This window comes from Armigeres subalbatus, chromosome 1 (assembly GCF_024139115.2).
Source record: "Armigeres subalbatus isolate Guangzhou_Male chromosome 1, GZ_Asu_2, whole genome shotgun sequence".
Lineage (NCBI taxonomy): Eukaryota > Metazoa > Arthropoda > Insecta > Diptera > Culicidae > Armigeres > Armigeres subalbatus.
The window spans coordinates 174,078,876-174,091,736 of record NC_085139.1 but is presented as its reverse complement, the minus strand read 5'-3'; the positions used below and the strand labels follow the sequence as shown (position 1 = coordinate 174,091,736).

The 12,861-nt window shown below is 36.8% G+C and overlaps 1 long non-coding RNA gene across 1 annotated transcript; it reads left to right on the top strand.

The window, feature by feature from the left end:
* The first annotated feature begins 10,197 nt into the window (after nt 1-10,197).
* Nucleotides 10,198-11,763, top strand: LOC134208530 (uncharacterized). The gene is made up of 2 exons (XR_009978681.1): nt 10,198-10,433; nt 10,503-11,763. It is a non-coding gene; the product is annotated as an uncharacterized LOC134208530 (long non-coding RNA).
* The last annotated feature ends 1,098 nt before the right edge of the window (nt 11,764-12,861 follow it).

Here is a 12,861-nt window from a genome sequence, read left to right as displayed (position 1 = left end):
TGATGGCTAGTCGACGTTGAATGGAGATATTTCGTGGTGCTTAAGACAGTAGAAGCTTTCTTGGGACTGCATATTGTACATGTGCACTTCTTCGTGGAAGTAGAAAGCAGCTGGTTTGATGATGGTTGATGAATAGAAGCGACAAATACATCAATGACAGAAACAGTGGCGCCGGGAGTAGGTAGGACAAGTAGGACATGTCCTACGCACGAATTTTCCTGGGTGGGACAGTAAAGCCAATGTCCTACCCATGATTCTAGTAACATATCATCCTCGATATCATCTGAGTTGTCTTCTGAAACATTCCATGGAAGGTATAAACCGTTTGAACCGCAAGCTTGAAATCTTCAAAACACTGAAGCAAAACCTTGACACATGATGTTGTCATCGTAGAATGCCATGTCAAACAGCAGAGGAAACATATAAAGCGTTGGCAGCGGAATCCTATAATATGAACTGGAAAAAGGAAAGTTTTCTTAGGAATAGCAATATCAAAAACTATATAACAATCCTCGTAAATCCCGAAAATCTCTCAAAAACTGAATTAAAATTAGATTTCTCACATAACAAGTCACGTAAGAACCGACCCCAATGTATGTGATAGAATGTACTATCGCTTATCATGCGAAATACATTGGAAGCGTTTGTTATCGATGTTTAAATGCGCATCGAGAGCATGATTGAGGGAAACACGGGTTTCGTGTCTATGTGTTTAAATAACATCGTAAAATGAATTATTTACACGCAAAAAAAGCGTTCTCGAATTCGTGAACCAGCAAAAATACACCGTGATTTAATTTCGGGAACAACAGTCACATTTTCCAGAAAACGTGACTGTATTCCCGAATCCGTGACTGTTGTTCCCGAAAAAATACACCGTGAACTCGTTAGTTCACGAATTCATGAACTTTATATTATCATCCATGTTGAATTAATTTTACTCCTTATCCTACATTGACTATCGTTTTGATTCAAAGATCAACTACGATATGTACAACCATGCTAATCTAAAAAGCAATATTTGTTCTGAAATTGATGAAAATTTCACAAACTATTTGAGGGTCTGAACGGAAGGTCCGGAAGTCCAATTTTTCTAAAATATGCATCGATTTATCAACACCAGAGCTGTTGCACAAATCGGTATTTCTCTTATTTGTCCTACCCACGACTTGTAACGTGGATGCGCCTCTACAGAAATACACGAACGAACATTGTACTTGCCTGTAGAAGGAAATCGAAGACCCTATCTCCGAACTCACACGTAGGACCGGAAAGGCGGAAGATCGCAGACAGAATAGGCTTGACCCCAGTGCAGGGCTGATGAGAGGTAGATCCATAACTATAATTTCTTTTGAGGAAAGCGTTTCTCGGGGTAATCGGCTGTGCTTGCAAGTCCTCCTCAAGCATGGTCCAAGTCTCATATCCGTAGAGAACTACCGGCCTTATGAAAGTACTGTTCATGATACATTTGGTGCGGGTGTGAATCTTGTTTGAGTGCAGTTACTTTTAGAGCATGTAGTAGACCCGCCTTCCACAGATGAGGCGTCTTCGTATTTCAAAACTAACATTATTATCAGCCGTTAGCAAGGATCCAAGGTAGAAGAATTCCTCGACCACCTCGAAGGTATCTGAAGCTACGGCTTCACAGGCAGGTCCTGTCACGCTCGGCCACTATCATATACTTAGTGTTCGAATCACCTCCAGTCTAACTTTTATTGCCCCACGTTTCAGGCGGGTACACAGTTCAGGCACGTTTTCAAATGTTTGGCCAAAAATTTACGCATCATCCGCGAATCAAATGAATTTACTGGATCTGCTAAAATCGTACCCCGGACACTTTCTATCGCAATATCAAACAACAGACGCGAAAGTCCGTCACTTTGGCGTAGTCCCCGGCGGGATTTGGACGAACTGGAGTGCTCTCCCGAGATTTCACACAAGTTTGCACACAATCCTTTATTGCTTTGATCCCGTTATTGCTTCCCGAGAAAGCTGTTCTCGTCTATGATTTTCCATACCTCTACGCCAGGGCTGCCCAACGTACGCCCGCGGGCCGGATGCGGCCTTTGGCTCCATTTTTTTGTGGCCCGCGGCGTGTAAGAAATAATTTCTTCATAACCGGCCCGAACACTTTGTTAATAAAAACTGTATTAATATTTATTAATAAATGGGGGGTCCCGTAGCGTAGTTGGCTACACGTTCGCCTCATAAGCGAATGGTCATGGGTTCGATTTCCAGCCCCTCCACCAAACCCTTGTCAGTCACTAGAAGCGCAGTCCGTACGGTGGCGTTTTGGGGAACGCGCCTCACCGACACGGCTGCCTGATGACGACAGACAAAACTGTTCTTCTCGGAGGCATTCCTCCAACGTTCTTCGACTAATGGCAACCGAACAAAGTACACAATGGACTCACGATGATATGGACTGGCAACGACAACAATAACGAATAATGGACATCTAAAAATAGATTCTGTGTGGAGTCTGTACAGCAGAGTACCACAGTAGATCACGGCACAGTAGCGGTTAAGAACACAAAGTACCTACCAAATAAATATATGAAAAAAAAAAAATTATTAATAAATACTGTACTGTCGTGAATCGCATATCTGTCCCATCTTTGCTGGGTTTCCTATTCATATGAGCATGAGCATGAGCATGAGCATGATTGACCGCCCACGGTTGCTCCTCCGTTATTGCCAGGTCAGCTGTAATTACACAGAGAACCAACAGATGAAGTTTGGGACTAACATCATCCTCAATGTGTAAGAACTGGTGACCCAAAAATAAGCAATACCAGCGCCGGCCGTGTCCGAATGCAGATCAATTGAGGAATGGGTAGGAGAATGTTGACATGATTTTCGCTTTGATAGAAGCCGACGAGTCATCTGCACTTCCACGAGAAATCACTGGGATGTTGGATATATGGGGTAGGGAGTGTGGCAGGGTTCGTTTTGGTAAACGGTATGCCGTGTATAGCGTGTAGTTTGATCGATGAAAACAAAACTAATAATTTTAATTTAAGGCCGCACAAAGCAGAACAAAATTTCGGTGATCGGCTGATCGTTCTGCTTACCGCACAAAACAGAACAAAGTTTCGATGACCGGCCGATCGTTCTGCTTCCTGAAGAAAACATGTCTGGACGCGATCTAAACTTTAACTTTCTAATTAATTTACACACCCGCACTACGCAGAACAAAATTTCGGTGACCGGCCGATTGTTCTGCTTACCGCACAAAGCAAAACACAATTTTGATGACCGGCTGATCGTTCTGCTTAATGAAGAAAACATGGACGCGATCTACGATCGTTATACATAACGTACACAAACAAACCTGCACTGATTGTTTCACTTTCTTATTAATTTACCCACCCGCACAACAGAACCGGACATGTAGATAATCGCGCGATCACCCTATGTCCAACACAAAGCACAAAAACCCAGATTAATCCACCTACAGTGAGATTATGACCCTTCCTTAATTAAGAGGAAATATTATCAGACTCCAGTATTTAAAACGAGATAAAACTACTCAACCTCCCACATCGATTGAAAGTGTAAATGACAAAAATAATTGCCTACCAAAAGGCGGATTCCATGGGTTGAGTGACGACAAAACGAATAATTCCGCACTGTACGTCAGGTTGCCTATCTATCAGGCGCTCGTCGGATTGAATATGTATTGTAACATGTGGTAACATGGTTGGTTAGAAACTATCGTAACGCTGGCAGCATGTATACTCGTAATTTCCAGAGACCTTGATATTAAATTATCCAGAACTAACTTAATCAGTCATTGATCTGAACGAAACTCAATAGCGTTCAATAATAATATATATTTTGCCTTATGGCTGCCTAATTTTATGAAACTAATGATGTTTAACACCTTAAAATGAACGAGATTTATATGGTAGTAAATTTTGGAATTTGCACACATACGCACACATACATGCATATAAGTGGTCTATTAGTATCTCAAAACATGCTCACATTTGTTATCTAGCTTTCACTAAAGAAATTTTTGAAATCCCTTCAAATTTTTACGTTTTTGCTTTTCTGAGAAGGTTTTGTGGTACATGCTACTATCTGTTCCTCAATTAAAACCAATTGTTTCTTTGAAACAAATCCGAAAAATAAGCATATTTTCATATCATATCACTTGTTGCAATTATATTTTCAATATCAAAGCGAATTTGTTTCAATTGCCATACATTTTATTTCATAATTCAAGAGGTTTATTGATAGATTAATACATAACACGTCTGCGTAACGCATGCAAAGTGAAATTATAGACACTTCCGAAGGAAGGGTCAAAAAACTGATTGTTTCATTTTTTAATATTCTTTCCTCACCAGCACTGCAGTATCGGACATTTCGATAACCACGCGGTCGTTCCGCGTATAATGCAAAAAAGCTTACATTCGCATGTTACATCGAAAAAGTTTCCGAAAAAATAAATAAATGAATAAAAGAGGGGAGATCATGTGTGTCAAGTTTCTCCTATTATATGATGTGAATAATTGTTTATTTTTGTTTATTTATTAAAATAATTCAACTGACAATAAATGTCTATAATGTGAATAATAAAAATATAACAAAAAGACATGCACATGTTCTGAAAATATTATTCAATGATAAATACAACAAGTACACATTTAGAAAACGAGTTATTAATATTGAACTTGAGAAAAGTTTTTTTTTAATAGAAAACAGCTAAACCTTAATTGTAATTACAATAAACTTTATTGCTGCCCACAATAGAATAACAATCAAGAATATTGTTTTCCACCATAAATCCTATTGTAAATGGCAGTTTTACAATTTTCTATTGGAGTTGTTTGAGTTGTTGGTTACCGTAACAAATAAAAAAATCGTTTTTTTTCTCGAATAAATTTTTGCCGCTACAATAGAATTTATTGCAACTCTATTGTCAACATTTTTCTGTCAATAGAATTTATTGTACGTTTATGGGAACAACAATAAGAGTATTTACAATGTACTATGTACAATGTATTTTCTATTCGGGTTGGCTCTCTTTCACGTTGACCATAAAATTATTCACATTAGTTTGCAGATATCTGACGAAATTTACAGATTGTATAACATCATAACTATTTGTACAATATTTTATTGATCTTCTGTGAATTCGAATTATGTTTACTTTTTGATCTATTGATATTATGTCTTAAATATTTCCAACATTACTGATTTTTCATTCATTGTGGAATATCAGATTTTTTTTTCGTCGGGGAAGGTTAATTTTTTTCGATTCGATAGTTTACCAGCATATATTGTGGAAAAATACTAAACTACACATATTAAACAAATAAATCGAGCAAAATCGTTAGTGTCGCAGAACAACTATAGATTGATCACTAATATAAAAAACAAATTTAAATAGCAAAATTATTTTAATTATTAAAATTTTATCAGGCCGATACAAATATTTAAAAACTATTTTGTCTCCCCCTCGGATTTTATTGCCAAAAAATAATATTTTGAGGGGGCAACAAAATAAAATTCGGGTAATTTTGAGGATTTTCAAAACTTTTTTTTAACAAATCCGAATAGTTTTATATGATTTTCAAGGGGGGATCTTTCGAAGACCAGTAGGACAAAATGTTGAATAAATATTTGTAAAGGCCTTATTAAAAAATTATAGACAGTAAGAGACGAACCAACCGAGGGCTACACTGCCACAATGCGAAAAAGCGACGCATGTGCCAAATTACAACATACATGTTTTCCATTTTTCTATTAAATAACTCGATGAGTACTACTTGAAAACACAATTTTTTTAAAAAAGCGCATATGTTATCAGTAAAAACTAAAATGAAAGAGGCACGTATGACGGGAAGCCAAAAAACATATTTTTTCGTTACTGTTATACATGTTGTAATTTGACTTATTCGTTAGAAGAAGTACTAATTAAACTCTTAGAATTATTATCTGATCGCGATTCAAAGCTACTCATAGTTTAACGGGGATTACGTTCTCATTTTTCGGTTTAGTAGAAGTGGAACTAAAACGTTCAAAGTATATATTGCCATAGTTGATTTATGGCTCACGTAAAATATAGATAGTCCAACGTATCGGTTTTTAAATTTTTATATGGTGCAGAATATTTTAAGAAAAACCAACAATATTCCATGGAATCGATTTCCATCTAAAATGAACGATGTTGGATATATAATATGCATCACTAAAAATGATATTCAAAATATATCAATATGTTCCACTAAAATTGTTACACTCTTCTACCGTCGTCGGGGAATGGGTCAAATGGGGGTGAGAACAGTGACCCATGTTTCAACTACTTAGAAAGCTTGTAGAATGGATTGAATGTATCTGAGGGCAAGAAGACTAAAATATAAGAGACCTTAAGAGCGATGACCCATTCTCACCCCCAGACCCATTGTCACCCCCTGACGGCGGTACACAAGATTAGTTCTTTTCTTCATTAACATGCACATATTTTTTCGAAAAATATCATTGAGGATAGAAACACCAAAAATGCACCAAAAACAGACTGAAAACACTCTACACTTCAAATAAATATTAAAGATATTTAACCATTTTTGTTCGGCGGTCAACAAATATTTACTGGCTTCAGGCGCCCTCAATTTTGAGACAAAACTTGGATTATTAGCCAAGAAAATGAAGTGGCACAAGCGGTGCATTTCATAGAGATGAAAGAAAGTTTCAATATGAATAGAACTAGGAAAATGATTCGCTTCACGCTAGGATCTGGAGGGAATACTTTGTGGAACTAAACTACGCATCCATAAAATATCTGTAAAGTTACTTATCTTCTGAAGCAGCGCCGTTTTTGAGTAGTTCATAGTGAAATCGCACTTTCCTCTCCAGTTCTCTACTCCAAGATGCTTCATTGGTGTTGTTAATGGAATAGCCTCAAAGACCGCCGTATTGCACTATTTCCATTATGACAAAATTCAGCTTATATTCACTCTTTTGCATTTTAATCTTTGGAAGTTATGACACTTGAAACTAAGGATGAAAAATTTTCGCGTCCAATCTCTTTGCTGGGTTTCCTATTCATATGGTACAAAAATGCGATTCACGGCAGTGTAGGTTGAATAAAAAATTGAATCTGTGCAAGCATATAATTGAATAATCCAGCATGGGCCAGTTGTTAATGAGATTTTGGCAATACGGATGAAACCTTTCCAGGGCGGAGAACTCATTAGGGAATGCATATCGGCTGTTGGCGATATCGTGTGCTCTAAAGGAAAAACCTCCTCCAGTAGAAATAGTTTCTCGTAAAGAGTTAAAGTTTTCACAGAAGATTTAAAAATTACGTTACGTTAAAAATCCACCTGCTTCTGATTCTACCTGCTCGCAATCGATGAAAATACTTAATGTAAAAAAAGACACATGTAGCTGTCTTCATAAGGGGCATTTATGATCATCTTCAAATCACATAGGAATTAGCAGCTTTGATCCCAATGAAGGAAAGAACTACCGTGCGGGACCGAAATCCGTACAGCACCGAAATCCGTCTACCTCATGAGATATCAACAACTTAAAGGGGGTTAAAGGTAATTAATGTATAAATAATTCATCCCATCCTGTTCAAATACTTGGCAGTAAGCTTTTAGTGCATAGAAATGGAAAGAAGGATTTGAAATTAAAACAACAAAAATCAAAAACAAATCTCCACCCACCAAACGCGGAGTTTTTGCCGCCATTTTGTTTTCCGGTAGAGCATAATTGCACCAAAAGTTAAAGGTGCGTATCGAACTACACAGATAGAAAAATCCACTGAAATTTACGCTCAAAATCATGCACATAAATGGAACGCCATTGTTAGCGTAATTCCACACGGGATATAGCCTAAATGTATACAATATTTGACGTGAATCGTCAATATCGCATACAAGTTGTAAGCAATCTTGTTGGCAAGAGGATCATTTCAGCGCAGAAAAGCGTAAATTTCCGCATTCCAAGTTTTACGCGCTGATTATTTTTCATTATTTCTTTCTGTGTATTTACAGTGGTAGTTTAGTCAATCAGATTGCTTCAATTCAAATATTTAGATCAAAAATAGCTTTACGGATTTTTGATTCTTGGATTCAAAATCCATCAACGGTGGACGAATTTCGAGTCGGGAGTAGTTGAATTTATTCATTATTTTATCATGTTTTTCGTAGTTTTTAATAAGTAAATGTGAAACACTTCAAAGGTAGAGGCCTTCATGTTCCTGTGTCAATGACAAACGTTTTATTTACATTCGATACCTTTAAGAAAATTATTTTGAGCTTTTCAGTGGAATGTCTTCACTTGTCATAAGACTCGAAGTCGAGTCAAGTACGAGACACTGAAGACGGCCTTACTGTTGAGGTCGAAATACGTATCTGTCAAGATACAATTAAGTGGTGGAATTCAATGGGATTGTACAAACTCGTCTTATGACAAGATTCGATTCCTATTTTCTAATGACTTTTCCATATACTAAGGTGCCAGAGACCATAGGAAAGCAGTTAAGACCTGTATGAAGGAGCTTGAATTTTTCATTTAAAACTTAAGGCCTAACAACTAATGGAGCTCCGGCAATGACGGGAAAGAACACGCGTTGTGACACTTGAAAATTGAAGCAATTTGAAATTGGAAAGAATCCACAAAAGAGAAAAAAGAAAGTAAGCACACGAAAAAATGATTGTCCAAAAGCAATAATATCGTGAACTAAACGCCATTTTGAAAAGAAATACGTTGGTTATTTTCAAAATGTATCAAAAATATGTACAAAATATTTCCTGGCCCGTCAGCAAGTGGTTATTCTGAAAATTGTCCCGTGGCTTGAAAAGTTTAGGCATGCATGCTCTACGCGGTCATACTGTCGTATGCCGCCTAGAAATCGATAATTAGGTGCGTTGGGACCTCGTATTCATCGCATTTTTGGAGGATTTGCCGTACAGTAAAGATCTGGTACGTTGTCAAGCGGTCGTCAACGAAACCGGCTAGATAACATCCCACGTACTCGTCCAGCGTATTTTTACCGAGTGCAATGAAGTTGACTATAACCATACTTTTCATCGAAACATCTAAGAGTCGTATTTCATATAGCAACCGATTCAGTTTGACGAATTGAAATGATGCTTGCCTGTGTGTCTGTCTGATATTTTTTTATATCTTGCATATTTTTAGCCGACTTTGACGCAATATATTAGATAAACGTAAAAAATGTGTCCTATTGCATGTTATTGTATTTGAATAAGATTAGTAATTTCATTAAAAAAGTTTTCGAAAATGGTGGGTTGATCTTGGTGTCTAAGTTTGTAACGAGTGTAACGTAAAAGACAGTATCACCATTAAAGAGATTAAATTGTGATTTTATATTCATGCTTTCAAACAATAGACTAGTTCATAAAACTAAATTTGTTTTCCTTGACAAACATCTCTGGCAATGGGACGAAAATACGTACAGCTTCGATGGGTTCATTATTATTATCGACTGAAATGACATTTCTCGCTTAACTTTTCAAAAGGACCTAAGTAACATTTTTTCCATGAATTAATTTGAGTATTGCAATCAAAAGCTTTCACGTTTTTCAGTTGATTGCGCTATTCAAATTAATGCATGAAAAAAATGTTACTTAGGTCCTTTTGAAAAGTTAAGCGAGATTTGTTGTTTAGAATGTTTGATCTAAAAGGCCTTCTCCTTATTATCGATGTAACATTAGCCATTCATAACCCTAGAACTGATGTTTATGAATAATGTTTTAAATAATCAATTGTTACACTGTAAATTGATCGGCTTTGTTGATTTAATGGATATTTTCACAGTTCCTATGATAACTTTTCATGCTTCTCAGTGACAGAATATGTGATTTGTGTGGTAAACGCAATTGTACACTTTACCCTAGCAGTGAAGATTTATCTAAGCAGAAAATATTTCAGACCGAGAATTTCTTCGGATTAACAATACATATTGCATTGTTGTGCGCAAGGCTAGGCTAAACATCACATGTTGAAATGATATAAAAGCAGCATCTCGTGTGGTTATTTTTCGAACTGAATAGTTTGGAGAATAAATAATGCGGGTGCGTGTTAAATCAATACATATGCTCCATAAAATCCGTTTCAGTCTAATTCAATTAATGACGCGGGTAGATCATATAGCTATCATGGATTTCTCATGGTGTGGGGATTCCCTCCTAAACAAGTTACAGACGATGATTGAGGTTTATTCTCGCATCCGCTGTCTAGCGTTGATAGCGTTGTTCATTCTTATACTTACAATGTGAAGGAACTAAAATTCATCTTCAGTCGAACAGAGTGTGATAACCTTGGCCAAGCGCCTTCCTTCTTGTTGACTGTGCAGTTTTCTGGTGGATTTCAGTTGTAATAATCGGGAATCATGAGAATAAGGTCATGGTTTTATTGGATTGCATTAGCTTACGGATTACTAGAAGGTAACCTGACTGAATTTATATCTTATGCTTTAGTTTTCTAATTCTATACATGCTTGGATAATCTCATAGCACATGCCCAGTCCGGTCAACGAGATGTAGAAGCATATGATGCAGCAAATAATAGATGGGAAGTGGTTCGCTTTTGGATTCGACCACAATCGACGCAACCTACCGGAGAAGCACAGCCGAATACATCAGATGAATCAAGCCATACTAGTCAGAATACTCGAAAAGGCCATGAGAAGATAATTAAAGTGTTCGATCCCAGTACATCTTCATGGATAGAAAAGAAGTTCTATTTCTGAGATACATTATGATCAGGAATTATTATTTTGTTGGTGTTCCACAAAAATAGAAAACAAAGGAAACAGTGTATAAACCTTTTTTTGTATTTATTATGAAGACTTACAGCACTAAGCTGGCTCGTCACTATAGTGTATAAACGTGTTGTTCATCAGCTTATTTGAAGTACATAGACATTTCCATGTACTTAAGCTTAAATTCTCTCGTAAAGTCATATGGTTTGTTACAAAATAGTGAAGTGAGTGAATAGCACTCTGTTGGAATGGTTCCGATCGTATCTCTTCGGCCACTGGCTAACCGGTGCTGTCGGCGACTGCAGATCTGATTCCTTCGTACTAATTCGGCCAAATGTTCGACGAGAACTTTTTATCGGATAAAAAATCCTGTTAGATTCGACTACACGCTTTTGAATACCATCATAGAATGTCTGACTCATGTCAAAGACTTGGGCATAATTCTGGATTCTCAACTGCATGCACATCTCGTACGTTGTAGGTAAGGCTTCCAAACCCCGGGGCTTTATCTTTCGTATAGATGAAGAATTTACTGACATTTCCTGTCTAAAGTCTCTGTACTGCTCACTGGTGCGGTCGTTACTGGAGTATTGCTCCGCTGTTTGGAATCTCAATTATATGAACGATACAGAACGAGTTGATTCTGTGCAACGATTTGCACTGCGTAGACTACCGTGGAGAGATCCATTACGTCTGCCTGCCAAGTTATGAAAGACGCTACCGGCTTATCGATTTGGACCAACAAAGGAATAATCGTAACACCGCTCGGGATGTACTCGTTGCAGATTTTTTGCAAGGCCGAATAGATTGTAGTAATATTTTGGAGCAGAATAATATTTTAAAACATTAAAAAGTACGGCCGAGAGCACTTCGAAATAACGCTATGTTAAGAATGACGATTCTTATCAAGAATCTGTTAATCACGTGTTATTGTACGTAGTCTAAATACCCTGTATGTTTCTTATCTTTGGGTTTTTAACCTGACATACGAAAATAATAAATACGGATTTGTATTTCCCCATCGTTTTCTTTCCATTGCAGGCTGTAGGGGAAGGTAAGGAGACTTGATTGATCCCCCTCCCTGTTTTATGGAGACCCGAAGTAGTTTTGTTTGAACAACTTCTCCTACTGCTATAATTTTGTTCACAGCACAAATCTTGGGAAGACTTGATGCTTCATTTGTCACCCATACACAAAAATTGCGAAAAAATATACATTTGTAGATGTGACTGATTTGATGGAGGGTGGGCTAAAAAAAATATTGAGTAGAGTAGATATCATAGAAAAAAGATCAAATCTTCCCAAATTCTAAGATTGCATACGCTTTCAAATTCCATATCAAAAATCGCTCATCGCAAATCGCAAATCGGAAAATCTTTGTATTTAAAGGAAAAATATTTTAAAAAATCTGAGAGCACCTTTCTACTTTTATCAAAGCAAGTTCTTGGAAAGGGATCAATTCTCCTCGAATATTTTTAAATTTAATTTTTGACAGCACTCCAAAAAATCGGTTGTGTAGCAATAACAATTTACAGACTGTCACATATCATTAAAGTTAAATGATATAATATTTCTTAGAGAGCCTATGCAAAAACCGCGTAAGTTTATTCAGAATAGAAGTCTCCCCAGTCTTCCCTACTATTTATACGCTTGGGATTTGGTTTTGTGGTTCACAAGCCATTTTCTGTGTGAATAATGGTAAGAAAACGTGAAAATGTGATCCAGGTGGTTGGCGATTTTAATAATTAAAAGTGATAAAACACATATATTCAGAGAATACCCGATCAAGAATGCATAACAAAATTATAACAAGGGGAGTTATTTATTTCAGAAAAATAATGTAACAAAATCTGTTATAAAATTGGCTGGTTAGTTGTTAAAATAACAAAAATTATATCAAAATTCCCTCTAGCCGTGACATAATTATATCAGAGGTTGTTACCTTCATTTCGACATTATAACAACCGTTGATATGATTATGAGGTACAAAAATCTACTTTCATGGTAATTGCCTATATCACGTATAAACATGTGATACGCTACAACGCCGGATTTCCATTCATAATGTAGGCAATTAACTTTGTACTAGCTATTAACATCGAACATTGATT